Source organism: Microcaecilia unicolor, chromosome 5 (assembly GCF_901765095.1).
Source record: "Microcaecilia unicolor chromosome 5, aMicUni1.1, whole genome shotgun sequence".
Classification (NCBI taxonomy): domain Eukaryota; kingdom Metazoa; phylum Chordata; class Amphibia; order Gymnophiona; family Siphonopidae; genus Microcaecilia; species Microcaecilia unicolor.
Genome location: NC_044035.1, coordinates 300938545 through 300957835, shown reverse-complemented (window position 1 = coordinate 300957835; position 19291 = coordinate 300938545). Strand labels below are relative to the sequence as shown.

General features: G+C 43.8%; 1 protein-coding gene across 1 annotated transcript in view; it reads left to right on the top strand.

Moving 5' to 3' along the window:
* Positions 1-19291, top strand: part of FTO (FTO alpha-ketoglutarate dependent dioxygenase) — a 748586-nt gene that overhangs the window by 59468 nt on the left and 669827 nt on the right. The window lies entirely within an intron of this gene.

The following is a 19291-nucleotide window of genomic DNA, read 5'->3' as shown; positions in this document are numbered from 1 at the left end:
GTTATGCGTAACCTTGCTTTTTGCATGCATTTCTGACTTGAAATAGCAAAGAAAGTCAGATTTGAGATGGACATCTTGAATGGCATGCTGTCAGTAAGGCTGTTCATGAATTGGCAATGGTCTCATTTAAAATTTTCAGATATGTGTCTGCCCAGACAGAATGAGAACACTTTGCATGTTCTTCAGGAGACAACTGTTTCTTACTGCCTCACAGTATGCAGTGGTGCATGACAGTTGCCCTTCATTGCTGTCTTCTTGGAGCTTAACCTTTGACCCTCCACTTAGTCACTGTGCAATGGTTGGAGCAGGCCAAGATGTTCATGAATGACGGGCACCAGCCTGCAATGTGCTTGTTATTATTTGACTGTCAAAAGTAGCTTACTATTGGGCTCCATCAAGATTTGAAATCTATGCTCCATAGTCCATATTTCTTTAACTTCCAGAGCTGTCAACAGGATGACAAAAATGCATAACAATGAGTTTGAAAGAATATGCATTCAACTAATATAGGAAGATACTTTTTGCTATATATATTCAGATGACTTTCACAGGGCCAAGAGGTTGAATCTGTTGCCAGAGTAAAATGTGATCTGTTGTCTCCTGTGGTCTAAGTTTCAAATAGTACAATTTAGATTTGAGTAGCTCTGCCAGTTAAACTCTCAGTCTTGTCTTGCGTGTCCTATCACCTTTCAGCCAGCAGCATAGGCAACCAGATACTAGACTAGTGGTGTCTGAGGTTAGCTGTCAAACTGGAATGTTCATTTTGAATTTCATTGTAATGTAATATATGGGAGAGAGGTCAGTTTGTGTGATTTGTAAGTCAGCTGGAAAAAAAGAAAAAACTTCATAGGAATGATGTGGGTGCACTTATTTTCTTATGTTGAATATGTACACAATTTAGTTTCAAATCAGTTATTCTGTTTCTTTTAATTAAGAAAAGCAAAGAGCAGACCTACTGTAATAACAATTGTAGAAATGGAAGGGTGCAGATTGGTATAACATCATTCTTTTGATAACATCTGTTTCAAAGTACCCAAAGAAAGCATTAGATTATAAGTTTAAAAAGCTGATATATTTAACATTGCAAAATTCTTTTATCTTAAAATATGTATGTTAACATATCAGAAAATTAAACATCAGTTGGTGTAATGCATGGCCTATATTTTGTAATGACCCATTCTAAACAGATGAAAAGTATAGGGTAGATATTCAGCTGGCAGTGCCCAGCGTCTTGCTGCCAGACATCGGCGTTATCCCCAGAAATTTAATGGTGGCTCATGCCCAGGCTCCAGCATTGAATTTCTAGGTATACACAGGCAGCAAAAACATAGCTGGTTAAGAGGCCCTTTTACTAAGCCATGTAGGCACCTACACACACCAACGCACGTCAAATTGGAGTTACCGCGTGGCCCTTGCGCATCTGAAAATATATTTTTTATTTTCTGGCGCACAGCAGCTACGTGCGGCAAGTGGCATTTGACGCACATAGACCATTACTGCCCAGTTACCGTGTGAGACCTTACCGCTAGGTCAATGACTTGCGGTAAGGTCTCAGACCCAAAATGGATGTGCAGCAATTTTTATTTTGCCACATGTCCGTGGCAAAAAGGGCATTTTTTGTAGGTGCGCTAAAAATAATTCTATGTGCGCCCAAAACATGCATCTACACTACCGCAGGACATTTTTCAGCGCACCTTAGTAAAAGGACCCCTAAGTGTGATATTCAGCACTTAAGTGGCTATGTTGATTCACTTAAAGATAGGACTGTGTTTTGTGTGGTCTTATTTATGTAGTTATCCTAGCAGCTTAAGTGCTGAATATCTCTTAGTGGTCCTTTTACAAAGTTTGGCATTTTTAGCATGTGCTAAATGTTAGAGACGCCCATATATTCCTATGGGCATCTCTAGCATTCAGTGCGCGCTAAAAACGCTACTGTGCCTTTGTAAAAGATCACCTTAACCAACTAAGTGCCAACTCCACCCTGAGAACACCCATTAAATAGCTAGTTGTGGCTTAGGTGCTAACCGGGCATGTTCAGCAGCAATATCTAATCAAGTGCCACTGAACATGCCCAGTTGACCCTGGACAAGTAGTTTTAAGTGGCCAGAAGCCATTTCTGGCTGATTAAATCGCTTTGAATATCTACTCCCACATTTTTTTCTGTGTAATTAAAGTTTTAAAGAGGCTGAGTTTGAAGAAGTTAATTATCTTCTGTATTATATTTCTGAATTTCTTAAAAAAAAACTTCAAAAGTTGATATATATATATATATATATATATCTCACTTTTTCATGTCTAAAAAGTTTATAGTTTATTTTTTATTATTTAACTACTTTTATGATGTGCTGCCTTAACTGCAGAGTTTTGTTAATGGATCTCTGAATTGTGAGAGACAGAAGGAACTGTAAAGTTTAAGTTTTACATACTCAACATCCCCCTTTTCCTTTAGAACTACTAGTTTTGTAAACAAAGTATGCATGTATGAAGACATTTTTTATTTAAAAAATATGTGTGTTTAAAATGTATTCATTTCATAGACCCAGTATAGTTTCCTCCTGGTTCTTTAGGCTGTAATTTAATCAGAACAAGCCTTTCATTTACTTTTAACCAAGGTTTTCCCCTCTCCCCCACCCCCCCCACACCTATTTATTTAACCTACCTGTTTCATCCACTGCAGTGACAATTGTTGGCCAAGGAACACAGACAGAGTTGCCTCCATAACCCAATATTGACCAGATTCAATATTTGACGCTGTAGAGGAGTGGCCTAGTGGTTAGGGTGGTGGACTTTGGTCCTGAGGAACTGAGTTCGATTCCCACTTCAGGCACAGGCAGCTCCTTGTGACTCTGGGCAAGTCACTTAACCCTCCATTGCCCCATGTAAGCCGCATTGAGCCTGCCATGAATGGGAAAGCGCGGGGTACAAATGTAACAAAAAAAAAATCATCACCTATGGAAAATGTGTCTACATGTGTTCCATAAACTGCGCCTAAGATAAGAGTAGTTTATAGAATATGTTTTGCACCGTCCACGCAACTACAATTTAAGCACAGCCATTTACGCCAATGAAAAGCTGGTGTAAATGCCCACACCTAACTTTAGGCACAGGTTATTCTATAACACTGCGCATAAATTTTAGGAATACCCACGACCTGCCTTTGCTGCTCCCATGGCCATGCTCTCTTGAGATCCGCACGGTAGAATTTACACAGACTACTAATTGCTTGTTAACATCCAATTATCGGCACTGATTGGCTTGCTAACCAGTTGAGGTGTGCGTGCAAATCAGAATACGCCCAATTGAGTTGCACGTACAACTCTAGTCACCCTGTATAGAATTTGGGGGTATATGTGCATCGTAAGCCCGGCCATTAGGTGTCACCATTGTGTGAAAGCTGAAACTTCCTCCCACTAGGGATTAAGAATACTGTCTCTCCAGTGTCCTTGGCTATGCCAGTGAATGGAAACTAGATTTTCTGCACAGCAGTATCCAACGATTCTGCTGAACCACCAGGTTAGGCGAAAAATTGAAATTTTACCTAGCTTTCCCCCAAATTGTCTGAAGGCAGTAATGAGCCCCGGTCAAAGTATAAACTAGTAGGCCTCACTTTCTAACCTTAAAGAAAAACCCATAAACTTGATAAACTAACCCTCCTGTTTACTAAGCTGCATGAATACTGACACAGCCCGTTCACTTTGAATGGAAGTCTTGCTTCATCAATCCGCTGCATAAGGTATAAATAAACATGGGTAAAGGTGAGCCAGGAGGTTTGCTGTATCTAGATTTCAAAAAGCCTTTGACAAAGTCCATCATGAGAGATTCTTGAGGAAATTAAAAAGCCATTGTATAGGAGGCAATGTCCTGTTGTGGATTGGGACCTGGTTAAAAGATAGAAAACAGAAGCAGTATTAAATGAACAATTCTGTCAATGAAGGGAGGGTGAAAAGTGGAGTGCCCCAGGGAGCTGTACTGGGACCAATGGTAATTTTTTTGTTTTACATATTTATAAATAATCTGGAAATGGAAATGAATGAGGTGATCAAATTTGCAGATAATATAAAATTATTTGAAGTTGTTAAATTACTTGTGGACAGGAGGACCTTATGAGACTAGAAGACCTAGCATCTAGATGGCAGATTTAATTTAAATGCAGACAAGTGCAGTGATATCCTGAATTATAGCTACATGAGGATAGGTTCCACATTAGGAGCCACCTCCCAAGAAAAAAAGAAATGTGCGTTCATGGACAATACATTGAAATCTTAAGCTCCATGTGTGATAGTGGCCAACAAACAGAATGTTACAAATTATTAGAAAAGAAAAAATGGAATGAAACAAGGAATATCATGATACCTCTGTATTGTTCCATGGTGTGATTGCACCTTGAGTATTTTGTGCAATTCTGGTCACCACATCTCAAAAAAGATATAGCGGAATTAGAAAAGGTACAGAGAGTGGAGATCAAAATGATTAAGGGGATGAAGTTACGTGGAGGGGCATAATTGAACGCAAACGCCTATCTCCATGGGCGTTTATCTCCGCGAACGGGTCCGTGAAGGGGCGGGCCGAACCGTATTTTCGAAAAAATGGACGTTTTTGAGCTGGGCGTTTGTTTTTTTTAGCGATAATGGAAACTAAAAACGCCCAGCTCAAAAATGTCCTAATCCGAGCCATTTGGTCATGGGAGGGGCCACGATTCGTAGTACAATCACCCCCCCTGATATGCCAGGACACCAACTGGGCACCCTAGGTCAGTGCGGTGGACTTCAGAAAAAGCTTCCACATACATAGCTCCCTTACCACGGGTGCTGAGCTCCCAACCCCCCTCCGCAAAAACCCACTACCCACAAATGTACAACACTACCATAGTTCTTAGGGGTGAAGGGGGCACCTACATGTGGGTACAGTGGGTTTTGGAGGCCTCCCATTTACCAGCACAAGTGTTACAGGTGGGGGGGGATGGGCCTGGGTCCACCTGGCTGAAGTGCACTGCGGTACCCACTAAAAGTGCTTCAGGGACCTGCATACACGCAGGCCTCTAGGACTTGTTGCTGCTGTATAACATTGGCACACCAGTTGACACCTGAAAACTAATCTCTCCGAAAACGCCCTTTATTGGAATAACTGCGTTTACTCACAGTTAACTGCAGATCAGAGGTTGTGCCCCACTGGCAACGAGTCTCCCTGGTACTGAGATGAGCAGTAGGTCCGAGCTGGCAGAATGCTGTACAATGCCCTCTTTCAGCCACATTCAAGGGAAGAACTAAGTTGTCTAACGTGGCTAACACAGGAAAGGGAACTAAAACTGGCTTACAAAAATGGCCACTACCTCATGGACTATAACAGGAAACACAACAGGGGACACTCTGACCCAGTAGGCAGGGGGAAAAGCACCATGGGAGAAGAGCCTACCAACTACCAACATCATGAGACTGTAACACAAGCTAATGAAATCACGGAGCCCAATACCCTACACCCACTACAATGCAATGCTGATGTGACCCTGTACTGCACCCGAGAGCCACATCTGACCCAGGGAAAGGCTGTGACAGGATCGAACACATTCTGCTGGCATGGAGGTGGGTACGGCATTTGAGGCTGGCATACAGGCTGGAAAAAAAGTTTTTAAAGTGGGGGTTTTTTGGTGGGAGGGGGTTAGTGACCACTGGGGGAGTCCGGGGAGGTCATCCCCGATTCCCTCCAGTGGTCATCTGGGCAGTTGGAGCACTTTTTTGTGAAAAAAAAGGGTCCAAAAAAGTGACCTAAAATCGCGGTAAAGACGCCTTTTTTTTTCGATTATCGGCTAAAGACGCCCATCTCTCCTCGGCTGATAACCACGCCCCAGTTCCGCCTCCACCACGCCTCCGACACGCCCCCGTGAACTTTATTCGTTTCCATGACGGAGTGCAGTTGGAAACGCCCAAAATCGGCTTTCGATTATACCGATTTGGGCGCCTTTGCGAGACAAACGTCTATCTCCCGATTTAGGTCGCACTATAGGCGTTTTTCTCTTTCGAAAATAAGCTGGATAGTCATACATTTAAAACAAATAGGAGAAAATATTTTTTCATTCAGTGCATAGTTAAACACTGAAACTCATTGCCAGAGGATGTGATAAAAGCAGTTAATATTGCTGAATTTTAAAAAAATTCCTGGAGGTAAAGTTCATAAACCGTTATTAAGGTAGAGGTGGGAAAAGCCACTGCTTATTTCTTCGGTTAAGTAACATGGAATCTTGCTACTTTTGGGATTCTGCCAGGTACTTGTGACCCAGATTGGTTGCTGTTAGAAACAGGATAGTGGGCTAGATGGACCTTTGGTCTTACCCAGTATGGCAATTCTTCTGTTCTTCTGTAAAAGAAAAAAAAAAAGGCAGAGATAAAGATAAACACAGGCAAAAAGCAATGGAGAGATGATCCAAGGCATGGAAAAGAGGGCAGAGGATGCAAAGAATAGAGGGAGATGACTGTCCTGTGCATGTGGTTACCTTTGTTGGCTTTGGGCCCTGAGCAATTTCAGCTTTTCTTTATTTGATAAAATGATCTGGGACATCCCATTTCAGTTTTCAGAGAAAGTTTTCTGCATCATTTAATAGAAACTTTTCTAAAACAGTAGTAATCTTGTGAGCATTAGATCTTGACATTGTTCTCTGTGAATTTTTTCTCACGTCACATTATCGGGAGTACTGCGAGATAGTTATGATTCTTCTTTAATTGCATACATGCATGTTTTTGGCTACATTGATATTACAATTCCACTGAAGAAATAAGAAATCACACAGAAATAGGTCATCCTGTCCCTGTCAAGTTGGTGGTGTCTGTAGTCTTTATTTCTTCTGATTCTAGCTTCCTCACATACCCCCACTGTTTACTAAGCTGATCTAGTGGCTGCCTTGAGCTAATGCAGACACAGCCCATTCACTTTCAATGGGCTGTGTCGGCATTGCCGCGCGGCAGCTGCTAGTGCAGCTTAGTGACAGATTCACAGTAATTTTACCAGACTATACAATCACATCAAAATAAAAACTCTTATACTAGCAAATAAAGCATTTCTGGAGGCAGGTGCTCTAATCAACAGACTTTCCCACAGGTTTAACATCCAGTTTATGCACAAATTTTCGCTGTGTCTGAATTTTAGTTATAACACCCATCCAGAAAAAAAAGAGTACACATTACTGAGCTTTTTCCATATGCTGGTTTTCACTGAATTCACTACTAATGAGCTGTTCTGCATGACATTGCACTGTAGCAGCTCATAAATTTTGAATTTGAACAAAATTTTATGTGCAGTGAACTAGGCCCAAATTTTTACTACACAAAGGCCAAAACCAATAGAAACTTCTGCAAACAGGGCTTCACGTGTGCAATCCCTCACATTTGGAGGACTTTGCATGCTATGCCACATTTATGGAATATTCCAAAAGTTAGATTATTAGTTATCTATCTGATTCTTTCCTTTCTACAGCATATCGCATTTTAAATTTCTGATTGTTTTCTGTTACTAGGATTGTGAGCAGAGGCTATGGGGCTCTTTTTCAAAGCGCTTAGACTTACAAAGTTCTGTAAGTTACTATGAGGCTCATTTTCAAAAGAGAAAAACATCCAAGTGTCATAAATGAATTTCTTCTCAAAACGTCCAAATCGGTATTTTCGAAACCTATTTTGTAGATCTTTGTTTATGCAATTAATCTGCAGTGTGTCCAAATCATAAGGGGACGTATCGAGGGCATTTTGAAGGTGGGATTAGGGCAGTGCTTTTTTTGTGCCGGTACGCAACGGAACGGCGTACCGGCACCTTTTTTTTGCCCGCCCTCCCCCCCCCCTGCGACACTCCGGGCGAGTCCTGCACTTAGTTTTTTTTTTTAAGACTCAGAACGCGCGAACGATGCAGCCGGCAGCGATTGAAAGAGGCTGTCTGCTGGGCTGGCGTCTGCGTCGGAGCTTCCCTCACCCTCTGCGAGTCCCGCGAAACAGGAAGTTGTAACAACGAAGGCGGGACTCGCAGAGGGTTAGGGAAGCTCCGACGCAGACGCCAGCCCAGCAGACAGCCTCTTTCAATCGCTGCCGGCTGCATCGTTCGCACGTTCTGAGTCTTAAAAAAAAAAACTAAGTGCAGGACTCGCCCGGAGTGTCGCGGGGGGGGGGGGGGGGAAGGATTGGGGAGAGAAAGAGGGAAACCAACAGAGGGAAGGATTGGGGAGAGAGAGAAAGGGGGAAACCAAAAGAGGGAAGGATTGGGGAGAGAGGGAAACCAACAGAGGGAAGGATTGGGGAGAGAGGGAAACCAACAGAGGGAAGGATTGGGGAGAGAGAGAAAGAGGGAAACCAACAGAGGGAAGGATTGGGGAGAGAGAGAAAGAGGGAAACCAACAGAGGGAAGGATTGGGGAGAGAGGGAAAGAGGGAAACCAACAGAGGGAAGGATTGGGGAGAGAGGGAAAGAGGGAAACCAACAGAGGGAAGGATTGGGGAGAGAGGGAAAGAGGGAAACCAACAGAGGGAAGGATTGGGGAGAGAGGGAAAGAGGGAAACCAACAGAGGGAAGGATTGGGGAGAGAGGGAAACCAACAGAGGGCAGGATTGGGGAGAGAGGGAAAGAGGGAAACCAACAGAGGGAAGGATTGGGGAGAGAGGGAAACTAACAGAGGGAAGGATTGGGGAGAGAGAGAAAGAGGGAAACCAACAGAGGGAAGGATTGGGGAGAGAGGGAAAGAGGGAAACCAACAGAGGGCAGGATTGGGGAGAGAGGGAAAGAGGGAAACCAACAGAGGGAAGGATTGAGGAGAGAGGGAAACCAACAGAGGGAAGGATTGGGGAGAGAGAGAAAGAGGGAAACCAACAGAGGGAAGGATTGGGGAGAGAGGGAAAGAGGGAAACCAACAGAGGGAAGGATTGGGGAGAGAGGGAAAGAGGGAAACCAACAGAGGGAAGGATTGGGGAGAGAGGAAAAGAGGGAAACCAACAGAGGGAAGGATTGGGGAGAGAGGAAAAGAGGGAAACCAACAGAGGGAAGGATTGGGGAGAGAGAGAAAGAGGGAAACCAACAGAGGGAAGGATTGGGGAAAGAGGGAAACCAACAGAGGGAAGGATTGGGGAGAGAGAGGGAAACCAACAGAGGGAAGGATGGGGAGAGAGAGGGAAAAACAGATGGAAGGATTGGGGAGAGAGTGGAAAAACAGATGGAAGGATTGGGGAGAGGGAAAACACAGATGGAAGGATTGGGAGAGAGGGGGAAACAGATGGAAGGATGGGGAGAGAGAGGGAAAACAGATGGAAGGATGGGGAGAGAGAGGGGGAAAAACAGATGGAAGGATGGGGAGAGAGAGAGGGAAAACGGAAGGATGGGGAGAGAAAGAGGGAAGACGCTGGATGGAAGAATGCAGAAAGAAATAGGGGAGACACTGGAAGGATGGGGAGAGAAAGCAGAGCTGCTGGATGGAAAAGGGGAATAGAGAAAGACTGGAGAATAAGAGGAAGGGGCATGGGGAGAACAAGGGTGAGGAAAAGATGAAAAGCCACAGGGAGATGAAGGAAATTAAAGAATGGATAGTAAGAATGAATTAAATCTGGACAGAGAGAGAGCCTGAAAAATATTGGAGAAAGCAAAGAAAAAGGAGACAAAAATGACAAATGGCACAGAAGAGTTAAGCGAAAACAAAAGAAAGCAGAATCACAGACTGGGACCAATATGGAAAGAAAAACAGTCACCAGACAACAAAGGTAGAAAAAAAAAATCATTTTATTTTCATTTTAGTGTTTGTAATATGTCCAATTTGAGAATTTACATTGGCTGTCTTATTTTGCACTGGGTGTACTGGAGCTGTAAGAGCTTACAGAGATTATTTATCATGAAAAAAAATCACGTTATTTTTTTCTCCTATAGTACTATAATGTTTTCAATGATGTCTGTTTATATGCGCCATGGCTGGTATAGGGGGTGTGGTTAATGTGGGTGTGGCTATCATAGGGGTGGAGCCATATGTGGTGACCCCGCCCATAATGAGTACCGGCACCTTTTTTTCTACAAAAAAAGCACTGGATTAGGGTGTGCCTAACACTTGGATATTTTATAGCCATAATAGAACAAAACCAAAATGTCTAGGGCAAAAACTTCAATGTTTTGGTCTAGTCCTCTTTTAAGAACAAGGTACATAAAAGTACCCTAAATGGTCAGATGACCCCCGGAGGGAATCAGGGCATGACTCCTCTCACTCCCCCAGTGGTCACTGACCCCCTCCCACCCCCAAAGAATGAGAATAAAAATATTCTCCGAGGACAGGCAGGCTTATAATTCTCACAAGTGGGTGACGCCGAACTGCGTCGCCTGGTCCGGGATTTACCAGAGCTAAATGAGGATGGACCCAGGACTAAGATGCTTCAGGCCCTGGACTACATATTTCTTCCTAAGGAGGCTGTGACTGCACCTCTCCATGATGTACTTAAGGAAGTCATTGTCAGGAACTGGGAGCCCCCTCTGTTGGTCCCTGTGATGCCCAAGAAGATTGACACTCAGTATCGGATCCACAGTGCGCCTGCGTTTGATAGGCCTCAGTTGCCTCACAATTCCATGATGGTGGAATCCGCTCTCAAATGAGCCATGGGTTCAATGGACTATGCCTCAGCGCCCCCAGGTAGAGAAGCTAGAACCCTGGATTCTTTTGGGAGAAAGATGTACAAGGCTTCAATTCTCATTTCCCGAATACAATCGTACCAGCTCTTCATGAGTGTCTTCTTGCGAAACTCGGTGCGCAAGTTGTCCGACCTGGCTGACACGCTCCCTCCGGAACAGACTGAGTCAGTTCACCAGTTGGTCAAGCAGCGGAAGGCGTGTTGAAAGTTCTTGGCCAGGGGCACTTACGACACTTTTGATGTGGCATCCAGGATCTCTGCTCAAAGTATAGCAATGTGCAGACTTTCATGGCTGCGTGTTTCTGACTTGGAACATTCTGTTCAGCAGAGGTTGGCAGATATGCCCCATGCCGGTGGAATAACCTTTTTAGAGAGAAGCTTGAGAAGGTCATTGACCAAATCAAGCAACACATTGATACCATCCTCCGTCCTGTACACATTAATTAATTTGATTTGCTTACTTTATTTTTGTCTATTAGATTGTAAGCTCTTTGAGCAGGGACTGTCTTTCTTCTATGTTTGTGCAGCGCTGCGTACGCCTTGTAGTGCTATAAAAATGCTTAATAGTAGTAGTAGTAGTCTCTCCTACTGGGCGTCTTCTGCATCAGCTAGGAGGACTTCTGTCAAGCCAAGGAGAAGTTCCTATTATTATCCTAGACGTAGGTACAACGCTTCAGTTCACTATCCTGCTCAGTTTCAACCCCAGCGCGCAACAGCGTGGGGAGCAGCGTGCATCTAAGGCCCCTGCTGCTCCCCAGGCAAAGTAAGGGATAAGATTTTGACTGGCTCCTGCAAAGCATAGCCACAGTAAAAGTGTCTGTCCTGGACGACTTGTTGGTCGGTAGGAGTTTGAAGTTTTTTTTTCTAAGGTGGCCTCTTATAACCTTTAACTGGTGGGTTCTTCAAATAGTCCATCTCAGATACGCCCTCAGTTGGAACCTCAAACCTCCAAATTGCCCACCGAGAGCTCATTCGTTCAGCTCTCAGCACAGGCAGGTAATTGCAGAAGAACTCTCCTCCCTTTCGAAGGCCCTTGCGGTTGAACCCATTCCACAGGGGAAAGAAGGACAGGGATTCTATTCCAGGTACTTCCTTGTGCAAAAGAAAAGAGGGGGCATTTGTCCCACCCTACACCTAAGGGCCCTGAACAAATTCCTAGTCTGAGAAAAGTTCAGGATGGTTTACCTGGGCACTTTTCTCCCAGTGATTCAAGAAAATGATTGGCTATGTTCTCTGGACAAAGGATGCATATACTGACATCCTGATACTTCCTGCCCACCGGAAGTATCTTCGATTTCAGCTGGGAACACATCATTTTCAGTATCACGTGTTGCCTTTTGATCTCGTGTCAGTTCCCAGGGTCTTCACCAAATGTCTAGCGGTAGTTGCAGCATCGCTATGCAGACTGGGAGTTCACGTGTTCCTGTATGTTGACGATTTGCTGGTGAAGAGCACCTCGGAGGAGGGTGCTCAGGAGTCCATGGGGATGACTATTCAGGTGCTTTAGCTACTAGGGTTCATATTAAACTACCCCAAGTCCCTTCTTCACCCTATCCAGCGATTGGAGTTTATAGGAGCCCTGCTGAATACTCGGATGGTGCGAACTTACCTCCAGGACATGAGAGTAGACAATCTTCTCGTACTCGCGTCCAAGGTTTGTGCTTCTCTGCAGGTCACGGCTCGGCAGGTGTTGAGATTGTTTTGCCACATGGCCTCCATAGTATATGTTACATCCATGACATGCCTTCACATGAGATCTGCTCAATGGACCCTGGCTTCTCAGTGGTATTGAGCAACTGGGAGTCTGTAAGATGTCATCAAGTGTCCCCAGAGATTGTACGATCCCATCAGTGGTGAACCATTTCATCCAGTTTGACTCTGGGACTTCTATTCCAAATTCCTCAGCTATAAAAGTTGCTGACGACGGATGCCTGTCTCCTGGGATGCGTAGCTCATGTAGATGGGCTTCACACTCAAGGAGTTTGGTCCTCCCAGGAAACAAATCTTCAGATCAATCTCCTGGAGCTCCAGGTGATCTGGAAAGCTCTAAAGGCTTTCAGAGATCGGCTGTGTCACCACATTGTTCTCATCCAAACAGACAATCAGGTTGGAATGTATTACACCAACAAGCAGGGGGGGGGGGGGGGGGCACTGGATCACATCCTCTGTGTCAGAAGGCTGTCTGGATGTGACATTGGGCTCGCAGACATGGCATGCTCCTTCGAGCCACTTATCTGGTGGGCAAAAACAATACCCTGGCCTCTCAATATGGGCATTGCCTGCAAGATCTTCTGAGCATGGGGCACCCCTTGGTTAATCTTTTTGTCACTCAGCTCAACCACAGTGGCCCTCAGTTCTGTTCCAGGCTTCATGTCCATGACAGACTAGCATCAGATGCCTTCCTCCTCAAATGGGGGACAGGTGTTCTGTATGTGCATCCTCCCATACCTCTAGTGGGGAAGACTTTGTTGAAACTCAAGCAAGACTGCAGAACCATGATTCTGATCATGACATACTGGCTGCGGCAGATATGGTTCCTGCTTATGATGGAGTTATCTTCCGAAGAACCGTGGAGATTGGAGTGTTTTCCGACTCTCATCATTCTGAATGATGGGTCTCTTCTTCATCCCAACCTCCAGTCTCTGGGTCTCACAGCTTGGAAGTTGAGAGCCTAGAATTTGCTTCCTTGTGTCTTTTGGTGGGTGTCTCCCGGGTTTTGCTGGCTTCCAGGAAAGATTCCATTAATAGGTGTAACTCTTTTTAATGGAGGAAGTTTGCCGTCTGGTGTGAGAACAAGGCCCTAGATCCCCTTGCTTGCCCTACACAGACCCTGCTTGAATACCTTCTACACGTATCAGAGTCTGGTCTCAAGACCAACTCCATAAATGTTCACCTTATTGCAATTAATTCTTATCATGTAGAAGGTAAGCCCATCTCTGGACAGTCTTTAGTTGTTCGCTTCATGAGTGGATTGCTTTTATCAAAGCCCCCATCAAACCGCCACCAGTGTCATGGCATTTCAACGTTGTTCTCACCCAGCTAATGAAAGCTCCTTTGAGCCACTGAATTCCTACCATCTGAAGTATTTGACCTGGAACGTCATTTTCTTGGTTGCTGTTACTTCAGCTCGTAGGGTCAGTGAGCTTCAGGCTTTAGTAGTGAATGCATCTTATACTAAGTGTCATCACATCCTAAGTTTCTGCTAAAAGTGGTGTTGGAGTTCCATCTAAACCAGTCGATTGTCTTGACACAATCGTTGCCAGCCTCATGCCCATCCTGGCAAAAACAGCTTGCACACCTTGGATTGCAAGAGAGCATTGGCCTACTACATGGAGCGGACAGCACCCCACAGACAATCCGCTTAGTTTTTTTTTTATCCCAATAGGATAGGGATCACCACTGGGAAATGCGCCATTTCAATTTGGCTGGCAGATTGCATTTCCTTCACTTATGCCCAGGTTGGGCTAGCCCTAGGGGGTCATGTCATGGCTCATAATGTCAGAGCCATGGCTGCATCGGTAGCCCACTTGCGGTCAGCCTCCATTGTAGAAAGTTGCAAGGCTGCAATGTGGTCTTCAGTCCACACATTCACATTGCACTACTGCCTTGAGCATGATACCCAACGTCACAGTCAATTCAGGCAGACAGTGATGCAGAATCTGTTTGGGGTCTAGAATCCAATTGCACCTTCCTAGGCCCATTTCATTCTATTCTAGGCTGCACTCTAGCATTTATATGACGTTTACAGCAGTGGCTACTCTAGTGCCCCATTGCTGTCCTGGTTGTGTCTAGGGAACCAGTGTACCCCTCCTACATCCCATTGGCTTGATTTTGTGTGTTTTTAACTTGTGTATTTTTTCCAAAAGTGACCTAAAAAGATAAAAGCACAAAGTACAAAACCTTGTTCGAAATGATATAAAAAAAAAAAAAGAGTTCTTTCGAAAATGGTTACATTTGCTATTTGGATTTGGGACATTTAGCACAAAACTTAATACATCATATCGAAATTACTTCTCCTCATACCTTTGTAAATTTAAGTGCTTTGAAAATACGCCACCACTTCTTCTAAATCAGTTTTCATTGAGAAGTATTTTGCAATATGTTGCTATATTTATGACTGATTTCTTTTTGTCATCTTTAAAAGTATGTACGAATGTGTGTGTGTGTGTATATATATATATATAGTGTTTATATATATATATATATAGATATAGATATATATAGATCTATAAATCTATAGACCTATATGTAATCTACCCAAATAAGGTTGGTGAAGAAGATCAGGTAGGCATGAAAAAGCTTGTAACTCTAGCATGTTAAATGATAAAACATTGCTACTCCCACACCATTCTACAGTGCCTGAGGAAATAGTACTACTAAGTTTCTACAAAAAATAAAAATAATAAAAAAATAATGAAGGTTAACTGGGAAGAAAACAGTGGGGAAGACATGTCTATCAATAAATATCATTGTTCATTGCATAAATCACAGCACTGTAGATTGTATTGGTATAGATCTAGACCTTGACTCTATCACATCAGTATTGATGCAACATCTTGAAAAATCCAACTGTGTATGCAGATCATGGATAATAAATAATGCTGCATGCTACAGTGATTTCATCATAGACTAAGGGGCCCTTTTACAAAGTTGCAGTAGGGCTTCTGCATGGAAATCGACCCTAGTGCCGGGAATTGTGACACATGCAGTTTTCCGCTGTAGAAAATAATGTTCTATTTTCTACTATGGGGGGCGTTCCCAGCAGCAATTGGTAGTGCGGCCACATTGCTGCACGATTTGAATAGGTGGCAGTAAGAGCTCAGGCAGTAAATAGTCACACTAATTTTAATATTAGTACACGGCCATTTACTGTCCCATTTTTAAAAGACCTTTTTCCCACCACAGTAAAAAGTGGCCCAGCGTGTGCAAATTTCATGCACCAAAACTAACACAGGCCACTTTTACTGCAGCTTAGTAAAAGGGCACCTAAGCTTTTGTATTAAGAGCTTGACTATGTTTATTTCAAGCTTCTACAATTTGAAACTAGCAAATAATAATAAATATTATACCAAGCCTCATTTCAGACTTTTCAACAGAGTGAAATAAGTGTTTGATAATCATCAATTGATTTTTTTTTTCAGTTTGTACTGTTAGAAAAACCTTATCACCTTACATAAAAAGAATCAAACCTGAAGGGGCATAGTTTCTAATCCTTTGAATTTCCTGTGTGAGCTTCAGCGTGTGACAACTCATGTAGTTGGGGCATTAAAGGTACAAATCTATCTCTCTAGTTCTGATTTTTATTGGGGTGGAAACTGCTCAGCAAAATGGGGGAAAGGGTACCTTAAGGGCAGTGAATTTTTATGTCTGCATTATTGGCTACAGTGTCAACATGCACTAAAACGTGATGACCTACTCTTCCCTCTGATAAAAGGAAACTGAACTGTAATGTAGGTAGAGATAAAGGTGCCTAAGGCAGGTTATATTCTCACTACTGGATGTTTCAGCAGGCATAAAAATTAAAAGGTGTATCATTCCAGTTTAAAATAAAGTTGATGCACGACATTTCTGATGATTGTTAAAGTACTTATGGGAGAAACTCTGCCAGGTCAGACTTAATTGTGGAGAGGTCCTTTTTTTTTATATCTCCAATCTTTTCTTTTGTGTCTGAGAGCATTATTATGAGATCATTATAATCTTTTCAGAAAGTATGGGCACCACTCATAGAATTCTCCATATCATCATAATGAGGATTACTACTACTACTACTACTTAGCATTTCTATAGCGCTGCCAGGGTTACGCAGCGCTGTACAAGTTTAACATGGGGAAGGATAGTCCCTGCTCAAGAGAGCTTACAATCTAAAGGTTACAAACTATGTAGTCAGTGTAGGTAACTTACAACTTATGTAGTCAGTGTAGGTAGCTTACAATCCAGAGGTTACAAACTCTGTAGTCAGTGTAGGTAACATGAATGGGGAAGGTGGTTAGGCGCCAAAAGCAAGGGAGAAGAGATGGGCTTTGAGTAAGGACTTGAAGATAGGCAGGGAGGGCGCATGGCATTTGGGCTCTGGAAGTCTGTTCCAGGCATAAGGTGATGCGAGGCAGAAGGGGCGGAGTCTGGAGTTAGCGGTGGTAGAGAAGGGTACGGATAGGAGTGATTTGTCCTGAGAGCGGAGGTTACGGGTGGGAACATACGGGGAGAGGAGGGTAGAGAGGTAATGGGGGGCTGCAGATTGAGTGCACTTGAAGGTCAATAGGAGAAGCTTGAACTGTATACGGTAACGGATCGGGAGCCAGTGAAGCGACTTGAGGAGAGGGGTGATATGAGAGTATCGGTTCACGCGGTAGATAAGACGTGCGGTGGAATTTTGGACAGATCGAAGGGGGGATAGATGGCTAAGCGGGAGGCCAGCGAGAAGAAGGTTGCAATAGTCAAGACAAGAGGTAACGAGCGAGTGGACGAGGGTTCGGGTGGTTTGCTCAGAGAAGAATGGGTGAATTTTGCTAATATTATAGAGGAAGAAGCGACAGGTCTTAGCTGTGTGCTGGATATGGGCAGAGAAGGAGAGGGAGGAGTCGAAGATGACTCCGAGATTGCGGGCTGAGGAGACGGGGAGGATGAGGGCGTTGTCAACAGAGATGGAAAGTGGGGGAAGAGGAGAAGAGGGTTTGGGTGGAAAGACAAGGAGCTCAGTCTTGGCCATGTTCAGTTTCAGATGTCGGTTGGACATCCAGACAGCGATGTCTGAAAGGCAGGCCGAAACTTTGGCCTGGGTTTCGACTGTGATGTCGGGAGTCGAGAGATAAAGCTGGGTGTCATCAGCATAGAGATGGTACTCGAAACCATGTGATGAGATCAGCGAGCCCAGGGAAGAGGTTGTAAATTTTAAAGGCCCTCTTTGCGCCCCAGGAATATTTTATTTTGTCCAAGGATAGAATATAGAAAAAATGAGAAATCACATTAACAAAACACTGGCAACCTCTAAATAGCCGGTGAGAGGAAACAGGTGCTTCCTACAGTTATGGCGTACTGAGATGAGAAATAAGAAAAGCAGAGGTGGAACAGCTTACAGTAGTCTCACTGAAGAAGGAAAAAAGTACAAATCACACGGAGTTAAGAGACATATAGAAAGATGCAAAAGGGAGCGGAGACGTCCACGGACAACAAGATGGCCACATAACGTAACAGAAGTTAAAAGGGGAAATAAGACTTACTACGCATTTTTTTTTTTTTAAAGACCAGGAAATGTGCGTAACAGCTGAAAAGATTGCAAAGAATCATAAGATTGAAAGTATAAATCTTTCACAGAAGCACTGCAATACAGTTTCAAACAGGCATGAGGAGAAAACCAAATCGGAGGTTTCAGTGCAGCGCTAAGAAAATGAGCCGAAGTATTTTTAGAAGACATGATGGGCCAGAGAAAAGTAGACAAACTGAAGTGTGTGAGCAGGAAGGAGGGGGGGGGGGGGGGGGGGGGCTATAAGTTTGAAAGCATAGTTCAGAAAACACACAAACCAGAATGATTTGTAAGGAGAGATATAAGATTTCAGGGAAAAGAAAGAACACATGAGCAACAGATAGGAATGGCAAAGAATTTAAGAAACATAAACTTCAACATATACCGGATAGCCTAGAAAGACAAAGGGAGGACAGAGACTTAAGACACGAAATGTCAAGGCGTTAGGCTAAGAATAGCCAGCATAAGACCGCTAATGACAATCGTGGTGAAATAAGAAAAAACAGCCAGCATCTGCTAGGCGTGGTCTCCCAGCCTAGAACCTAGATGCCACTCGTACCCTTACACACACCAAACACTCAAAAGGGACAGTATATAGGTGATGATTAAAAGAAGAGATATAAGGACAGTTATCAGATGGACAGAATCACAAAAAGGACAGGAACAGAGAAACAAGTGCGCCAGTCCAGCGCAGGAGAATAAGGCGTGCAGGGAACAGAGGAAGAAGGCAGAAAGATAGAAAGGGAACAGACAAAGAAGGCAGAAAGATAGAAGAGTATTTGAGGGAGGGGTGAGAAAAAGAACGGACAGAATACCAGTGCCCAGTACCCCTCAAATGGGCAATGTCCGTGAGAGGCAGGAAAAGAAAAATAAGGAAAGGCAGAGAAAGGACATCATAGAGATATTAAAAAAAAAGGACAGGGACGTGGTCCCAGTAATAGGTGGAAGAGGGGGGTCAGGAAGATAAAGGGGGGGGGGGAATATGAGAGAAAAAGAGAAAGGAATATTGAGTGACAGAAATAAAGCATTGAACGCACAGATTAGGGTATCCCCTCTTGCGTTCAAATGGCGGGCGGGAAGGTAAGCGGTACCGGTCAGCGATCGGGAGTCACCAAATGTAAATTTTAAAGGCCCTCTTTGCGCCCCAGGAATACCCTCCTCCAGGGACAAAGGGTCTGCGCTTCCACTATCTGTTGGGCCGCCTGCCTAAATTCTTTTGATATTCCATCCCAGTGATATTTCTGTTGTGGAGGCACCAGAAGGCGTAACTCTAGGATAATGCCCATGACCTTGCCCTTCTGTCTATTAGGATCTAAGTGAATCCTTGGTCATCTATGTTCCCACATATATTATGAGTCCTTAAATTAGTGCAAAGAGTGTGTATTATTTGTATGTGGCTTAGTTTGTAGTATAAATGACAGGTG